We start from the raw sequence: 19,716 nt of genomic DNA on the forward strand, positions 1-19,716 counted from the left end.
ATAAGCTCACCATTTCTATCTCTTTTGAATTCTGGATGGCTAGTTCAACTCAGTTGTTCTGGCCAAACTTCTCTTCATGTTGATTGATTCATTCTGGCTTCTTTCAGCTTCTTACTGAATCAGTCTTCTTGAAAAAAAAAAACAAAAAAAAACAAACAAACAAACAAAAAAAACTGTCTCTGGACTCCACAAAGTGAATTGGATTTACTGCATTACTGCATGTTCCGACATTGGTTGATACATCAGTCTCTGCAGGTCCTCCTGGGCCCAAATCCTTTTGGCTTTGTTGGTCTCCTTGTGGAGCTCTTGTCCCTCTGTCCTTGTACCCTTCCCTCTGCTCAAAGTTTGAGTGTGAGTCTCTGAATTTGCTTTGATCCCCTGCTGGCTTGAAAGTCTTTCATTTGGGGTAGGCTCCTGTCCTGTTCCTTTTCATCCACAGCTTTCAGTGTCCATCCTCTTTGCCATGTAATATACAATATTCATTGATTCCTGGAACATCTTCCTGAGAAGAAAAAAAAAATAGAACAAGAGAGGTAGAGGGGCCATTTATCCTACTACACTACTGGTTTTATAAATTTATTCTGATTTAGTATGATATCCACTACAGAGAGGAAAAGATGCACGTAGAATTTTAAATCCATAGTACACACCAAAAGATGAAGAATTGGAGAAAAATAATGTTAAAATAAGTAATTTACATGACTGCAAATGCCAAAGTATTATTGACAGTTTCAAATATACTGTTAATACTTTAACTTATTTTTTATTAACTTATTTTTGAATCCTACCTCCAATTATCATTGGCTCCTAATGCTTTGTTTTGTTTTTGTGCATGTTTGCAACGTAGCAATTCTTCAGATGCAACACGTCAGATGAACATTTCTTTTCAATGTGATGCATGTAAAAATTGAATTAACTGATTGCATAACTGGCTACTTGCCTAAAATTCTCAATGCATTATTTAATGTCAAGATGTACTTAATCTTACCAAGTGTACCCAATATCATTAATCTATATGACTTACCTAAGTAATTATTTCTAAATATTTTATGGGAAAATATCCATTCCAATATTGTAGGCCCAACAATATTTTACCCTCATTTTCATCTTTCTAAGTTAAAAGTATATGACTAGTTATTTATTCACCAGGTCTACATTCATACTTTGGGGACCATTCAAAAATAATAAAGTTTTCATTTTTAATGAAGTTAATTATGTGGTTTGTTTTTGGCACAGAGGTAATTACAATTGCACATAAACAACATTTATTGTATTCATAAGGAGTAATAATGATGCCAGTTTTCCTGGAAAATGTAGAAAGTACATTCTGACCTAAAGCAATCCTCACTGTCACACAGACTACAGGCAATCTATTTAGTAATTAATATAAGTAAATCATACTGTGTATGTCATTAAAATGTTGTGGCTTATCTTTTGTAACTAACATTGCAAAAATTACTCCACATAATAAGATAAGAAAGTTCAGTCTTGGAAACTGAGCAGCCAATGGGCTGCTAGTAAGAGGAACAGGGGCTGTCTCTGCCATGAACTCAGTGGCTGGCTCTTTGTTTACCTCCCCCTGATGGGGGAGCAGCCTTGTCAGACCACAGAGGAAGATGGTGTAGCCAGCCCTGATGAGAACTGATAAGCTAAGGCCAGGTAGAAGGAGAGGAGGTCCTCCCCGATCAGGGGACTAGGGAAAGGGCATAGGGGGAGATGAAGGAGGGTGGGTGGGACTAGGAGGAGAAGAGGAAAGAGGCTTGAGTGGAGATACAAAGTGAATAAGTTGTAATAAATAAAAAGAAGAGGGTCCCTGTGCAGCAGCTGGGGCGGAGTATGGTGTAGCCAGACCCTGCCTCAAAAGCAAACAGACAAAACAAACAAAAACAACAACCAAAAAAACTGGGTATAATAGCTCATGTCTTCATCCCAGTGGGTGTGAGGTAGAGGCAAGAGAATCAGGTCAAAGCCATCTTGGATACATAATGGGGCTGGTGCAGGTGTGGGGGCGCACACTTTTAATCCTAGAACTCTGAAGCAGAGGCAGGTGGATATCTGTGAGTTTGACCAGGCAAGTCTGGTCTACCTAGTAAGTTCCAGGAGAGCCAGAGCCACACAGTGAGACCTGTAAAAGAAAGAGACAAAGAGGGCCACACAGAGAGATTTATTTTATTTTATTTTTAAATTTTAAGAGTAAAAAAGAAAGTTCAGTCTTACAAGATGCGTGGATGATCAAATGGACTGTTTTCTTTGATTAGTAGAGTGAGCATTAAGATATCAATGGTGCATTATATCATATCTGCTGCCTTTTATTAGTAGGTTCAGCTTTTATTAATTAGTATGTGCTACTGTTTTTGTATCTGATAGTGTCTCCTTGCTGTGATGTCAGCAGTAGAAAACTCTCATCATACTGTGGCTTTTGTAGCGTATGCACACATACCATCATAGACAGATAAATAGATGACAGACAGGTGTATACAGATAAATATTTTAAAATCTTTGTTAAATTCAGAAATGAAATATGATTTATTGCACATACAAAAATCATTTATTTAATTAACATACTTTTAAAAATAGTGAAGTAACTACGTAGTCCATGTCACAGTTCAAAAAGAAAAATCATGCAAATAATATCAGCTTTGTTAGTAATAAGTAGAAGTTAGATATATAAAAGATATTTAAAATATCAAAACAGTGAATAATTTGTGACAAAGCTCAAGAAAAACAGAAAATGAGATAGTATTCATTCAAAGGCTAAGTATAATATGTCTCATGAATATGGAAAAAGAAAAAGAAACTACAGAAAGCATATTAAAGTCAAGATAGAAAAGGACGATGGAACTAACTTGGAAACTGATCACAGTCTCTCTTCTTGCCTCTGGGAGCATCAGTCAAACAGGTGGCACACACATACAACCTGACAAAACTCTCAGATATGTGAAATACAAAACATACAAAACTCCTTTTGAAAAATCATTATCCGCTCTTTGCAAAAGAATTGAATGATATTTCAATTCCAAACTGTAGGACACATTTTCTGCTAGGTACCAAGCTGATACCTCAGTGACCTCACAACTAGGTGAGAGTTTTGTCAAGTCATCCTTTCTCCTTTGAAATTCATCGTAATGCTTAACTTGATGTAGTAATATTTCATCTAGCGTACGTTGCTTCTGACATAAACTTTAGGATGTCTGTTGAGAATGAACAAGACATGATCTTTTTTTGACATCTCCAAAGAATAAAAACTGTGTTACATTGCTAGAGTCAAATAAAGTTAAAATAGTATCATTACATAGAGGTTTAAGTTCTTGCCATGTGTCCTTACCTAAACCAGAATGTTAGAAATGTATTAAATAATTTACATAGTAACATCTGTTAATCATTGGGTTTTATGGGTATGTGAAAATGGATCCCTAAATGAATAAAAGTGGTCCTAAATAGTTATAAGTTACAATGTTCCAATATAATTCAGCTTACACTGTTTTGTTTGTTTGTTTGTTTGTTTGTTTTTTGTTCTTTTTCAATAGCTGTACAGTCCGTGAGGCTGGATGTTTCAGCAGTTCACAGTTTGCTCCTGGAGTTCCCAGGTAGTCCTAGAGGGATGCTTCAGTTCCACCTCCTTTTACCTCAGTCCTTTTCAGTACATGATATCAATGTGCCTGTGTTCCCATATACTTCAAATCTTTTCTAGATTACATAAGACTTAATTTGAAATAAATAGCCTATGTATAGTTGTTAAGCTGAATTAGATAGGGAAAATGTCAGGAAAATAAAACTATTTGTCATGTTCAGTAAGAGAGAGATAATTCTATTTAACATCTTTTTTTATTTGTATATATATAGACAGAATCATATAGCCCAGGCTGGCCAGGAACTAAATTTAAGGGGATGACCTTGAACTTCTGGTATTTTTGCTTCTACTTCTGAGTGTTGGAATTACATGCATTTGCTAGCAAAGCATTTAAAATAAATTGAAATGAAGAACTTACAAAAGTGTCATCTGTACCTAATAAAATGTTCAAGGAGAAACAGAGAAAGTGGTGATGATGCAGAGAAATGTTAATGACACTGTGCAGAACAAGGAGATGGAAAGCCAAGGATGGTCAAACAAGTGGAGCTTCCGGTGCCAGAGCTGAGACTGGGTTCTCAGGCGTTAACACATAAGGCATAAGAATCAGTGAGCATCTGAAACAACCGTAGAGCTGTTGGGGTGGAACCAGAGTTTGAAGTCATGGTCATAAAATGACTGTGTGGGCTGGAAACCGAATATGTGAAGAAGAACATTTGTTCCTCTTTTAGAGAACTGGGGTTTGTGTTTCAGCACCAATGTGATGTCTAACAACCATGTGTAACGGACGTAGATCTGATGCTCTCTTCTGACCCCTTAAGGCATCAGGCATGGAACTGTGTGTGCATATATCCATGAAGACAAAACGTTTTTACAGGTAAAATAATAATTAAGAAATTTAAAAGCAACAATCAAACCAAACAAAATAAGCCCATTGTTTTCTGAGGAAAAGAGAAGAAAGTGATCTTATCCAGAAGTAAAGGAGAAAGGAAGAAAGTAGCAGAACTCAAGTTTAGTACAGGCAGAGGAGCAGGTACTGATCAAGAGGGTAGTCACTGTACATTGACAGACACATTTGTTTCAGCATATTGAGGTCACACTTCATTGTTAAATGAACTTTAGTGTTGTATTTGTCTTGTAAACTTCATTTTTATGTAGTTGACATGACATTGTTTTGGTACATGTAGTCTCTTTTATATTGAAAATGGTTTCTATATTACATCAAACTTGTTAAATCTCTGAAGCTAAACTACGGTAACTTACATGTTCACTTTTATATGGAGCTATTTTTTCATAAGGTTCTGAATTCCAACCATCCCTATTATATTTCAACTTAACATCTCCCTTTTGAGATATACAATAATTAAGAATATTTAGAATTTTAATATTGATGATGACCACTTTTTTGCCACATTGACACTTGCTGATTTCATTTTCACATTTTAAAGTAAATTTGGTGTTTAAAGAAGTTAAACACCAATTAACTAAATAATCCAATTTAAAAAAATGATTACAGAGTTAAACAGATAATTCTTAACAAAAGAATATAAAATAGCAAAAAAAAAAAACTTAAAGAAATGGTCAATATCCTTAGTCATCAGGGAAATGAAAATCAAAATGCTTCTGCAATTCCATCTCACACCCATCAGAATGGCTAAGATCAAAAACTGAAATGACAACACATGCTGGAGAGGATGTGGAGAAGGGAAACCCTCCTTCATTGCTGCTGGGAACTTAAACTTGTACAACCAGTTTGTAAAACAAGCTGATGCTTTCTCGGAAAAATGGGAATAGTGCCAGCTCAATACCCAGCTTTACCACTCCTGTATGGTAGATGTTCTACCATACACCAAGGACATTTGCTCAACTATGTTCATAGCAGCTTTATTCATAATAGCCAGAATCTGAAACAATGTCCCTCAACCGAAGAATGGATACAGAAATTGTGCTACATTTACACAATGGATTACTACTCAGCTACTAAAAACAAGGAAATCATGACATTTGCAGGCAAATAGATGGGACTAGAAAAGATCAACCTGACTGAGGTATCCCAGAAGCAGAGAGACATGCATGTTACAAACTCACTTATAAGTGGATATTAGCCACATTATGTAGGAAAAACATACTAAAATCTACAGACCATCAGAAGCCAAATGATAAGGAGGAACCTAGGGAAAATGCTTAATTCTCATTCGTAAGGGAAAACGGGATAGAAACTGGAAGTGGAAGAAGAACAGAAGTAGGACTGGAGCATACCACAAAGTCCTCTAAAAGACTCCAACCAGAAGGGGAACTAAGCAGATGCAGACTCCCTGGCAAACTTTGGACAGAGTGCAGGAAGTCTTACAGAAGAAGGAAAATATATAAAAGGATCCAGAGGGGACAGGAGGAGTTCCCCTATTAGTGGACTAGGGAAGAGGGATAGGGCAGGGAAAGGGAGAGATGGTAGGGCAGGGAGGAGGGGAGGGGTGGGGCTACAACTGGCATACAAAGTAAATAATTGTGAATAATAATAATAAAAAATAATTTTGGGAGAGGCTAAGTTTTATTTTAATTTTCTAGTTCACAAATAAGTAGAATCAATCAAGAAAGTATGTTTAAAATAAGTAAAAATGGAGAAATCCTTAGGTTTTTTTTTTTTTTTGAAAATTAATCATCAGCGATAGCCAAAAGAGGTCAAGAGAATCATAGAGAAAGTAAAAATATTCAAAGCTGAAATTAAAAAATGTTGATTTCTTCCCCTTGAAAGAATTTTGTCACAATCCTCTTACTATTACATATGCAGAAATTAGTGTCAAGACATTTATTTGAATATTAAACTTTAAGTTTAAAACTAGTAAGATTTTCTTAAAAATAAATGTGTAGAATAAAAGGATTTCATTTTGCCTGGTATTTCTTCTTGTCCATGGGCTTTTTCTACTGAACCTACACTATTGATTACATATGGAAATTTTCATTATTTTCATGGAGTCACCCTTCCCTCACCTTAGCCAGTTTTCTAAAGTATGATGTGTTCATTTCTACAAAATGCTGAAGTTGCTCAGCAGTAACTTTTATTGCTTGCCCTTTAAACTGGATCTCTCATCTGGATAAACTTACCTTCCTTTCAAGGCTTATGTACCTCTCAGATAGACAGTAATCACCCAACACTTACATCCAGTTCATGACGGTAGGCAGGTATGTTGTAATTAAAATGTAGTGTGCCTCTTGTTCGGTCCCTATCTCAAGATGGCTGAATCAGCTGCTTGTTCTGCATATTGGGCCACTTTTTTGTATCAAGACACTCATGAATCCTTGATCACATGACAATGCTCTCCCCACCATGAGGAACAAACCATTTTTCAGTGTTTGTTTTATATTCAGAATAGCCAGCACCATTCACGCAACATGCACCACCTCTCAGTTCCTCAGACCTACTCAGTTCAGCAGTCTCTAGAGTGTGTCACTAATTACTCTCTCCTGCTAAATACCACTTTACAATTGTAATTATCTTCTTCTGTCACTGCCCTGCTTAAAATTTTATAGTCTTAAAAGTGTTACATTTGTAAAGAACTTCAAAATGCTTAAAGATTTATAGATGTAATTATATAACATGATAGGAATATCTGTTGTTGCTTTATATTCTAATATGATTACTAATAAAAGCTAGGCATTTATGTATTTCATATTTTCTGGCAGTATATTTTTGTGTTACTTTTTACATCTACATCTTTTAATTTTTATTCATTTAAATTCAATTTAACTTAATGAACAAATCCAAATATAAAAAATGTATACACAGTAAGGTATATGTCTTATGTATGTAATTTTGAAATATTTACATCAATGTAAGCATACCTTACTCCAGATTTTTATTATTTATCAGGGAAAAATTGAAAGCACACTAAATTTTTTTTAAATACACAATGAGACACATTGGTTACAATTGTTCTACATTGCAGTAATACAGAAGAAAGTTTGACTCGTTTCACTAACTATACAGTAACCAGCCTGTTTGCTTATTGCCTGCCGTAAACTTTTTCCAATCTCACGTAACCGCATAGACTTCCTATGAGAAAGACGATGCGGCCCTCTTCTTTTCTGCCTTGCCACTCCGATGAAATCCATGGGGTTTTCTCTTGATTGAAGCAGAACTGAATCATAGGACATGCATGTGCCATGTTTTACTTATCATTTCTTAGTTGGTGGACAGATAGGTTGTTTTCATTTCTTGTCTTTTATGACTAGCACTGCAATGAGAATAGGAGTAAGTGTGTCTCTTTAACATGCAGATTCCTTTTACCTCAGATAAGCCTAGTAGTGCGATTCTTGTTAACATTGCCAGTCTCTTCTTATTTACAGAAGCGTTGATTTTGTTTTCCACACAGTACCCTAATTTACACTTCTGCTACCCATGCCCATTCTTCTTTCTCTGCATGTAGTGTAGCACTTACATTCTGTTGTCTTTGTTTTGCAAATGCCATACTTAGCAGTGAAGAAAGACCCTATTCTGGTCTTGATTTGTTCTTTCTTAATAATCAGTTACTATTATAGCTAATAGTATAGCTTATAGTAATCAGTTATACTCTGTATTTATGTCACAGATATATGTGCCATATTTTATTTCTTTTTCTTAGATAAACATAGTTTTGCATATATATTTTCCCTTTTAAAATTGATTACATATTTTTCTACTGTTTTGGAGTCCCTCATAGATGGATATCAACCCCTAATCAAGTATGTGGTTTTTAAATCTGTTCTGTTGATTTAAGAGTTTTCTCTTACTATTAGTGATCTTTTACCTTCATATCTAGTACAAATTAGATATTTTTTTACATTTACCATAAAATGTGTTCTAACTGTGGAAATTATAACAAGGGAGCAAGGAGGGAGATAAAAACAAAAGGAGAGATCAGGGTAAAATCATAGTAAGGATATCAGAAAAGTTCTTAAGAAATCATACTATTAACTATAAACCTTAAAAAAAAACCTACAATCCTCATAAGTTTGTGTCTAAATACAAATACAGTTTAAACAAAATTTTTCATCTGGGAAAGGAATAGCCCCTCTAGATGCCAAAGATTGTCTAATATAACCACCAACACCAGGCAAGAGATGTCCACTTTTGAGTTTGGATCAGGATTGCCAAAGACACATACAAAATGTATAGGCTACTGCTGTTTTCCTTGGTTCCCACCAAGTTAAATCCTTATGGCTGAAAACACTAAGCACTTTATACCTCAGTTTCAGAGGGCCTTGAGATTTAAATAACCTGAATTCCTCCTCCATGAGGACTAGCTTTCATGGTATCAGAAGGCACCATGTGAGCCTATATGGGAGGGAATCAACCAAAGTCCTCCCTAGCCATGATCCTTACAAAAGACAACAATGGCAAACATACCACAGTAGCATTAAGGGAGCAGTACTGTCATTTACAAGTAAATGGTCAGCAGCAGCTCTTTAGTTGGAATCAAAAGCCACTCAAAGAAAGCAAAAACATGTCTGACATTGGAAACCTCTCCATACCAGGACTATTGAAATTGCATATCATGGAAGAGAACCTACCACTGCCAGTTTTCTAAACCACCATAATCCTTAACTATGCTTGCATGTAGTTTCTTTATAGAGACAGACAAATGTAGAGATTACCACTCCTACTCATCAAGAAAACTTCTCATATCATTAAGGGCAATCATTACAGGAAGCCACAATCAACCAAAATTAAGAATGGTGAAGCCCAGTCCCAATGTGGATACATCTAAAATAACAAAAAAAAAAAAAAAAAAAAAAAAAAAAAAAAAAAAAAACCCACAAAAAAACAAAAAACTCACATATATTAAGCTCAGGGAACATTGCAGAATAGAGACTTGAAAGTGTAAGAGCCAGAGAATAAGGAAGTTTATGGTCAGATTGTGTCCGTTAGTAGACTACACCCATATATTCTAACAAACATCACTGCCTAAACATGAGCTTAAAAAGAACTATACAAATGAAACATAATAAAGTGGACTAAGCAACACCAAGAGGCCTCATTCCTGCACAAAGTATTACAAGAAACTAAGAATGCTGAGTGGGAGAAACAGTCTTTCTGAGAAGGAGTACAGCAATTGGCTATCCAACACCAAATGCACATTGTTGGAAAAATACATATGAGTAACCTTATACAAGTAAACAGGCTCGATCTGGAAACATATACATGAATTCATATATTACTTAATTAAGAAAAAATGTTATGAATTTCAAAAGGGCAAGAGGAGTTATACGCAATGGTTTGGAGAAATAAAGAGAAAGGGAAATGATACAATCGCATTAGAAGCTTAAAAAGGTAATAAAAAGTACAAACAAAAACATAGCGTTCATATTTTTCTTTAACTGCTGTTTATGCATAGCAATGACAAATATACATTTTAAATCATGTGGACGTTCTCACAGCAAAGTCCTACAGTTCTTTATTTTTATAGGTTTATTGTCTTCTAGATCATTGATATTTCAGAAAAAAAATAATATATAATAATGAACTACTCTGTGTTTCTGAATTGTTCCATGTTGTAACTACTAGTCATTTATGATTAATCAGTTTTTGAGTGGTTACCAAAAAATAGCACAAATCTGAAGTTATTTGTCTATTTAGTCTTCAGTAATTTCATTCTTGAAATAATTCTAGACTATTATTTTTGAAGAGAGCATTCAATGAACTCTATGAGCATGCTGAGTAGCAAAGGGGAGAAATAAATTTATTGAAGTTAAAATGAGTGGGTCTTCCTCATAGCCTCTCCTTGGAAAGGATATACTTATGTAACCCACCATCACAAAAGAATCTGTTTTCCCTGAAACTTACCATGAATGCTGCTGACATGACCTTTCTCAACATGTGTATTCTGTATCATTTAGAGCTTCAAATACATTTTGCTCCTTTCTGTTTTGTAATTTTCAGCTGCCCTCCCACTCCTTTCTTACCTTGCATTATCGAAATTGACTGTTCTTGACCCAGAAGGTTAAGGATGGTAAGATCTTTTCCTAGCTTCCATCTTGGAGAGTTCTTTTGAATGTTCACAGACAATAAACTGTCTGAGAATGCAAACTCCCTTTTTTTTATAGGAAATTTAACACATACTGTTCCTACTATTGATATTACTTATAGCAGAGTTTGAAATATTGTCTGCTAAAAACAGGGTAATATTTTTAAATTAAAGAAAAACATGCCTTAGTTGTACATAAAGGAATTAATGCTCAACTAAAAGGAAGCTTGATGGTGTTCAATCAGAGGATTGACCTCATGCAGGAACAAATTGATACCCTATGGCAAATCGCTCAACTTGGCTGTCAATGAAAATATGCTGGACTTTGAGTCACTAGCATATAACATGAGAATTTTTCCTGTGCTGCAAATCTGTCTAAACAATTGTCGAGCTATATTTTAGGCAATTGGACTGGAGAATTCGATACTATGATGGAGCAGCTGAGAGTGGCCATTGTCACAGTAAATTCTACCAGAGTGGACGCAGGACTAGCCACAGGATTATCATCATGGATTGCTGTAGCCATGAATCATCTGAAGGAATGGGCGGGCATGGGAGCGTTAGCAGGCCTTCTGGTGTTGGTCTCCTTGGTTTGCCTGTGGTATATATGCAAGATTAGAGTCTCACAACAGTGTGATGCAGCCATGATCATTCAGGCCTTTACAGCCATTGAAGCAGGACATTCTCCCCAAGCATGGTTGGATACCATAAAAAGCTAAAATGTTTCGCTCAGGATGGGAGGCTAAGCACTGCACTCAGGGTCAGCCGCTTTGGACCCAGAGAAGAGCATGTCTGATTGCATGCGGGTTGATGCCCCAGGTCCCGCCTCTGAGAAAAAGGTATCAGACGGGTCTGATGCTCTTTGGGTGGATGACACCTAAACGAACATCGGTACAAAGTCCCAATTTATTTCTATCAGAGATCAGACCTCTACTCTTGCCGGATGCGTCTAAAACAAAAAGGGGGAACTGTAGAGAGCTGCGGAATGCTGTGCCTTAAAGATGGAGCTGGTTTCCGCCTTCCACCTTCCCGATGGTGAGTGCTCTCTGTCATGAACAATTCCCATTTGGCTAAGGCTGAGGATCTGGCTTGTTTCCATGTATGTGGACCTATCTGCATTGCCCACGTGGCACGCCTGGGTTGGCTACCCAGAGGCTATTTAAGCTGTGGGCTGGCTTTCCCCAGGGTCAGATGATTGTTCAAGGTTCCTGAATAAACTGCATTGAAAAAAAAATCCATTAACCACATTTATATAACTAAGATATCTATTGGAGAAATTTAAATAAAATTCATTATTTATTAAAAAAAAAAGTCAGACACGTGGCTATGGAAGTGTTCAACTTATTTTATCTATTATTTCTTCATTTTCCTGAATATCCCTTCTTTTATCCATAAATGTCAGATGTTGACATAACTTCGTTGGTAAATCTGCAGTTCCCTTAACTTAAGATTCTCTTGGTCGTGCTCATGGATTGGTAGGATTAACATTGTGAAAATGGCCATACTGCCAAAAGCAATCTACAGATTCAATGCAATTCCCATCAAAATACCAACTCAATTCTTTACAGACCTTGAAAAAAAGATTCTCAGCTTCATATGGAGAAACAAAAAACCCAGAATCTCCAAAACGATCCTGTACGACAACAGATCATCTGGAGGTATCTCCATTCCTGATCTCAAGCTGTACTACAGGGCAACAGTAATAAAAACTGCATGGTATTGGCATAGAAACAGAAAGGAGGATCAATGGAACCACATAGAAGACCCAGAAATAAATCCACACACCTATGAATACTCGATATTCGACAAAGAAGCCAATTCCATTCAATGGAAAAAAGACAGCATCTTCAACAAATGGTGCTGGACCAACTGGATGTCTACATGCAGAAAAATGAAAATAGATCCATATTTATCACCCTGCACAAAACTAAAGTCAAAGTGGATCAAGGACCTCAACATAAAACCAGATACCCTAAATCAATTGGAAAAAAAAGTGGGGAACAGCCTTAAACTCATTGGCACAGGAGACAACTTCCTGAACAGAACACCAACAGCACAGGCTCTAAGAGCAACAATCAATAAATGGGACCTCATGACACTGAAAAGTTTCTGTAAAGCAAAGGATACCGTCATCAAAACAAAACGACTGCCTACAGATTGGGAAAGAATCTTCACTAACCCTTTATCTGACAGAGGACTAATATCCAGTATATACAAAGAACTAAAGAAGCTGAAAAGCAGTAATCCAAGTAATCCACTTAAAAAATGGGGAACAGAGCTAAACAGAGAATTCTTGACAGAGGAATATCGAATGGCAGAAAAACACTTAAAGAAATGCTCATCCTCATTAGCCATCAGGGAAATGCAAATCAAAACGACCCTGAGATATCACCTTACACCCATCAGAATGGCCAAGATGAAAAACTCAAGCGATAACACATGCTGGAGAGGTTGTGGAGAAAGGGGAACCCTCCTCCACTGCTGGTGGGAATGTAAACTGGTACAACCACTCTGGAAAGCTATCTGGCACTTTCTAAGACAAATAAGAATAGTGCTTCCTCCAGACCCAGCTATACCACTGCTAGGTATATACCCAAAGTTTGTTCAAGTACACAAAAAGGACACTTGCTCAACCATGTTTATAGCAGCTCTATTTGTAATAGCCAGAACCTGGAAACAACCAAGATGTCCATCAACGGTGGAATGGGTACAGAAATTGTGGTATTTTTATACAATGGAATACTACTCAGCAATCAAAAAGGAGGAAATCATGAAATTTGCAGGCAAATGGTGGGATCTGGAAAAGATCATTCTGAGTGAAATATCCCAGAAGGAGAAAGACAAACATGGGATATACTCACTTATATAGACCTATAAGATATGATAAACATAATGAAATCTATACACCTAAAAAAGATAATCAATTGAGCAGACATGGGGTAAGATGATCAATCCTCATTTAGAAACAGATGGGATGTGCATTGAACGTATGACAGGAGTCTACTGAGCGCATCTGAAAGACTCTAACTAGCAGTGTTTTCAAAGCAAAGACTCATGACCAAACCTTTGGCAGAGTACAGGGAATCATAAGAAAGAAGGGGAGTTAGTCTGATGGGGAAAGGATAGGAGCTCCACAAGGACCAAATATATCTGGGCACAGGGTCTTTTCTGAGACTGACATTCAACCAAGGACCATGTATGGATATAACCTAGAACCTCCACTCAGATGTAGCCTGTGGTAGCTCAGTAACCAATTGGTTTCCCAAAGTGAGGGGAACAGGGACTATTTCTAACAGGAACTCAATGACTGGCTCTTTGGTCTCCCCACCCCGAAGGGAGGAGCAGTCCTGTTAGGCCACAGAGGAGGGCTTTGCAGCCAGTCCTGAAGATACCTGATAAAACAGGATCAGATGAATGGGGAGGAGGTCCCCCCTATCAGTGGACTTGGAAAGGGGCACGGTGGAGATGAGGGAGGGAGGGAGGGAGGGACTGGGAGGGAATGAGGGATCGGAACACGGCTGGGATACAGAGTTAATAAAATGTAACTGATAAAAAAATATATATATATATAAAAAGAAAAGCACTTTGCATCCTAATATCTAAACGCAAACAGGATCAGTTCTATTAAACAGGAACAAAAGGTTGGGACTATGGGTTACATATCAAATCCTATTTAGAACACACATTTTTCTTATTGTACATCTGATGATGGATAGAGTTCTGAGAACACTGACAATACTCATTGCCATCTGAAATTAAAATTGGAGTTCAAGAATTACATGATCTTTACTGTATTTATTTAAAAAAACTATAAAGTTAAGCAATCTTAGTAGCAAAAGACAAATACCTCGATAGAATATCTTAGTTTCAGTCTTCTTCTGTTAAAAATATGACCTTGACCAATACTTTCAAGAGCACATTAAAGGTTTAGTTTATACTAACTGAAGGGCACTGAAGGCAATACAAAAACTTGGCAATACTTTGCCTCTCATTTTAATTTTTATTTTCTCTCCTTATTTTATACCGAAGTGTATCAGATGACGCCATTGCGTTATTTATTTCCCAGAAACTTGGAGTAGAAAAAGACTATCAAAGTTTTCAGTGCTCCAAGGCTAAAGTCAATATCCTTGACAGCTCTGGAGTTCATTCTGAACTCTGGAGTTCAGACAAGTCTGACAGTCATGTTTATATTGACCTGAATGAAATTTCCCTCTGTGGATGAAACTACCATTTAGTGGGGTCCAGGTGCCAAGCTTACACCCAGTCTCATTTATACTGCTTATGTGAGGCATTAAATAGAGGTGTATTTATTGATTTGTTTCTTCCAAGACCAGTTTTAATTTTAACTATTCAGTATTCATAGACAATGTAAGGGTATTTGATGATTTTGAAATGCGTGTTTTCCTTTTTCTACTCTATTATTTTGAGTACTCATATATCACAGTCCTGTAACACAATGTTTATCAAAATCATCAGAAGACAAGAAGAAAGTCATTATTATTCTTGATATATTTTATGATAACATAATGTTAGTATGGATATGACATCAGAAAAAGAATATGTTTACTTACATGCTCATAATTACTCATAAATCTTTTTACCTAATTATATAAAATTTCTCCCATAATGATGGGTGATAATAGTGTAAAACATATCCTTAACACAAAAATATTACCACAACCAAAAATGTACAACTACTAACAAGGACATTATATTTTCAAGTTATATATATATATATGCTGTTTCTCCAGTGTGGCTGTCCTGGAACTCACTACATAGAGCAGGCTGCCCTTGAACTCAAAGAGATCTGCCTGTCTCTGGCTCCCAAGTGCTGGAATTAAAGTCATTCACTGTCACACCTGGATCATATATAATGATTTTATGAACAATGATACTGAAAGAAAAATCTGTTTATTTACTAAAGGTTTTTTCTAATACCTGTGTACCTATTAGTCTCTTTATTTTTCTTGATTCTCTCCCTTTTGTACTTTGTGAGTTGGTCATATCTTAAATGTTAAGGCAGCATTTGGAGGCAGGCACAATCACTAAACTACAAGCAGAATTTGACAGAGGTGAGATGAGAATGTAGTAGTTGAAAATTCAAGGGTAGTTTCCATGATCATAGCTATAGTTTGTAGACCATATTTTGTGATATACAGCAATAGAATACCTTAAGCCACATCAACACGTTGTTTTTTGCTTTCATACGTAGACAAAAAGGATTATCAGAAATACTGTGTATGAGTCTGTGTGTATTGTATGGATTATCAGAATACTGTGTATGAATCTGTGTGTATTGTGTAGATATTTGTGTGCATCTGTTTGTATGTAAGTAAGAGAATGTCTGAATGTAAATAGACGTTATGTATGTATTTGTGTGTATATATGTGCATGTGTACAAGCATGGGGATGCATATGCATACATATGTATGGGGATGTGTGTGTCATAAATTTGAGATTTAGTTTCCCACAGTTTAGTCTATTGAAGAAAAATTAGAGAAGGGAAAGAATGTTAGCACTAGAATAAGATTCCGGAATCATCCACACAGACATTCAAGTGCATATAACAGAAAACTGCATATCACTTGGAAGCAATAATATTTCTTAAAACACAGGCTTTATTTTTTAAGACAACAATGAGAAATATACCTTTTAGAAATAAATCATTTAATTATCCTGTGGTCCCAATCAATATAAAACAATCAAATTTCTCAACATACTTGAACATTACTCTTTAATTGTGAGTCTGTATGCGATCATTCTTATGGGAGTAACGGTGTGTAAATATCATCTCACTGTCATGGAAGTTATGGTTTCAACAACCTATGAAAACCCAGTGAGCAAACCTAATGTTTCATTTGCTCCTCCACTGACAAAGCATAGCCATCATGCATAATTAGACTTTCTCTTAAGATTTTGCTCCACAGCAAAAAACTTATGATATCAGCTACAAAAGGATAACAGAACCAAGTCACACAGAGTTTATCAACTGATATCACCTGTTTACATTCATAGGAATATGCAACACAGTGAATATATTGCTTTTTTCATAGAGAACAGTGTCAAATTTCAAATTGAATTAAAACTAATAAATGGTCTTAATATCTCCCACTTCTTTCATAAGATTCCCTGCAGTCTGCCCAAGGTTTGGCTATGAGTCTCAGCATCTGCCTCAATACCCTGCAGGGTAGAGCCTCTCAGATGCCTTCTGTGGTAGGCTCCTGTCCTGTTCCCTGTTTTCTACCTCCTCCCATGTCCATGTTTTTTGCCTTTCTGAATGGGAATTGAGCATCTTAGTCAGAGTCCTCTTTCCTGATTAGCTTCCTTAGGTGTACAGATTTTAGTATGTTTATCGTATTTTGTATATCAGGAGCTCCATAACAAAAACAATAGATCCAAAAAGTCTGGCCACAGGAGTCTTTTCTGAGACTGATACTCCAACCAAGGACCACTCATGGAGATGGCCTGGGACCCCTGCACAGAGGTAGCCCACGACAGTTCAGTATCCAAGTGGGTTCCCTAGTAATGGCGTCAGGGACTGTCTCTTACAGGAACTGCTCTTTGATCACCTCTCCCTGAGGGAAGAGCAGCCTTGCCAGGCCACAGAGGAAGGCAATGCAGCCACTCCTGAGGAGACCTGATAGACTAGGCTCAGAGGGAAGGGGAGGAGGACCTCCCCTATCAGTGGACTTGGAGAGGGACACAGGTGGAGAATAGGGAAGGTGAGGTTGGGAGGGGAGGAGTGAGGGTGGTACGTGGGAGTACAAAGTGAATAAACTTTAATTAATAAAAATAAAAATAATTTAAAATAATAATAATAAATGAATCCACATGATTTAAGCTTCACACAAATATATGGCTACCTATAATATATAAATTAAATTTAATTAATCTGAATTTTTTATTTGGGTAAAGTATTTACATAGACATTTTACCCACAAAGACAATGGGTGGTAGGCACTAAGCAGATAAAAATATGCTCAAACTCATTCTTTATTGGAGAAATGAAAGCTATAAACATAGGGTGTGTATTCCATTAAACACACACTGTCTACTTAAAGTGGCAAAACTATGTCAATGGTTGACAAGATTGTGGTCCAACTGGAATCCTTATGTACCACCTGTGAAAACGTAAAATGTCAAGGTTTGGAAAACCAGGAGTTTCTTAAAATTAAAGTATCTGTTTGCCACATAATCCAGAAATTCTATACATTTTTCATCTAAGAAAAGTAAGAGTATATATCCATTAAAAAAATACTTAAATCAGAAAACACCTGTTTCCAGTGAAGTAGATCTCCTTCTATATTGTCCCCTAGTACAATGAGAAACAGCTTTTTTTTTTAATAACAACAATATAGAAAACAAGAATAGAAATGTCTTCAAAGTGTGTTGAGATTAGAAGGAAATAAGGAGTGTGTGACTCCAGATGTACTCGTCATCAGCCAAGTGTATGCTCATTAAAGGTAGTTCTCATGCATTTTATAAAATTCTTTAAATATCAGAAATTTCAAGTAATTCATGTTGACTTTCTTAAATTTTTTTTATTATGAAGAAGAAAGAAATATTTAAATTTGGCTTTTTTGAGGAGTGTTTTACAGGACATTTGGTACAACAGAGTAATAACTCAGTAGTTCTTCATAACTAGAGTAAACCACATGTTCATTTTTGTAAAATAAATTTAAATGTTTTCTGATTTATTTTTTCAAAGAACTTTTGAGAAGATTTTCTTAAGCATGATAATTTGTTCCACAATGTAAGTTGTTTAGGGATACTAATACACTTTAATAAAAACAACAACAACAAAAAAATCTTTTTTTGTTTTTTTATTAGATTTTTATTTTTATATTAATTACAGTTTATTTACTTTGTATACCCAGCTGTATCCTAACCCCTCATTCCCTCCCAATCCCACCCTCCCTCCCTCATCTCCTCCTTGCAACTCAAAGACTCTCTAATAAAATATGTGTTAGAGTGCTATATTTGTATAATAACGTATAATTATCTGGTGCTTATGGGAAATCATCCATTTGGGTACTGGCTTTACTACTATGACTATGTAACTATATCCTCTTTTCATGAGGAATGATGTTACCGTTTAAAGCCCATTAATTATTTAGAAAATTAAATGAATTATATAGCATTCTTTATGAAAATGAGCTGGCTTCTGAGCACAAAGCATAAATGCTGTGGTATCTGCTTTCCTATTTATTCATCTATCTATCTATCTATCTATCTATCTATCTATCTATCTATCTTTATTTACTTACTTCTTTATTTGCCTGCCTCTTCCTACCTGAGTGCTGGGATTACAGGCCTGTGACAACATGCCCTGTTGGAAAGTCCTTTCTAATAATCAATTGTGATTAAACCTTATTTTCTGAAACTATAATATTTAAAGTTTATATGTGGACACATATGTACACAGCATATGTGCATTTATACACTATATATGTATGTACACATGTACACATACATATTCAATATATGGTCTTAGCTAGTCTAGGTCTCAATATGTATTCTGCCTCCTGAATACTTGGAATGAAACTCATCAATCCCTGCTTTGGATGTTTTTTATTAAATTTCAAAATTCTAAATAAGTTGATTAGTTCTGAACAACACTTAGTGATTTAAAAACAGTATGTAATGATCAATAAATAAATAATAAAATTGATTCTTTGTACTGGTTAAAAGCTGAACTTATATATCACATTATCATTTTTGGGCATAAAAATTAATGTGGCAAAGAAGATGGATCTGCAAGTTTTTGTTGATGCATATATGGAGCCCTTTCATCAGAGGAAAGGAGTAATATACTTGGATTATATGAAAAGCCTAGTTTTTTAATTTATTTTTAATTTATTATAATTTATTCACTTTGTTTTTTTATTTCATTTCATTTTATTTATTTTTATATTAATTACAGTTTAATACAGTTTGTATCCCAGCTGTACCCCTGCTGCATTCCCTCTCAGACCTTCCCTCCCTTCCTCATCTCCTCCCTGCCCCTCTCCAAGTCCACTGGTAGGGGTGGTCCTCCTCCCTATCTGACACTAGCCTATCAGGTCTCATTAGTACTGGCTGCATTGTCTTCCTCTGTGGCCTGGAAAGGCCGTTCCCCCTCAGGGGAAGGTGATCAAAGAGCCAGCC

At 36.0% G+C, this 19,716-nt stretch overlaps 1 long non-coding RNA gene across 1 annotated transcript in view; it reads right to left on the bottom strand.

The window, feature by feature from the left end:
- Positions 1 to 210: 210 nt before the first annotated feature.
- The window catches only part of LOC132646715 (uncharacterized), a 120,401-nt gene continuing 100,895 nt past the window's right edge, over positions 211 to 19,716 (bottom strand). Inside the window, exon 3 of the long non-coding RNA XR_009584965.1 lies at positions 211 to 502. This is a non-coding gene — a long non-coding RNA (uncharacterized LOC132646715). The remainder of the gene's footprint in view (positions 503 to 19,716) is intronic.

Source organism: Meriones unguiculatus, chromosome 12 (genome assembly GCF_030254825.1).
Source record: "Meriones unguiculatus strain TT.TT164.6M chromosome 12, Bangor_MerUng_6.1, whole genome shotgun sequence".
NCBI classification, from domain to species: domain Eukaryota; kingdom Metazoa; phylum Chordata; class Mammalia; order Rodentia; family Muridae; genus Meriones; species Meriones unguiculatus.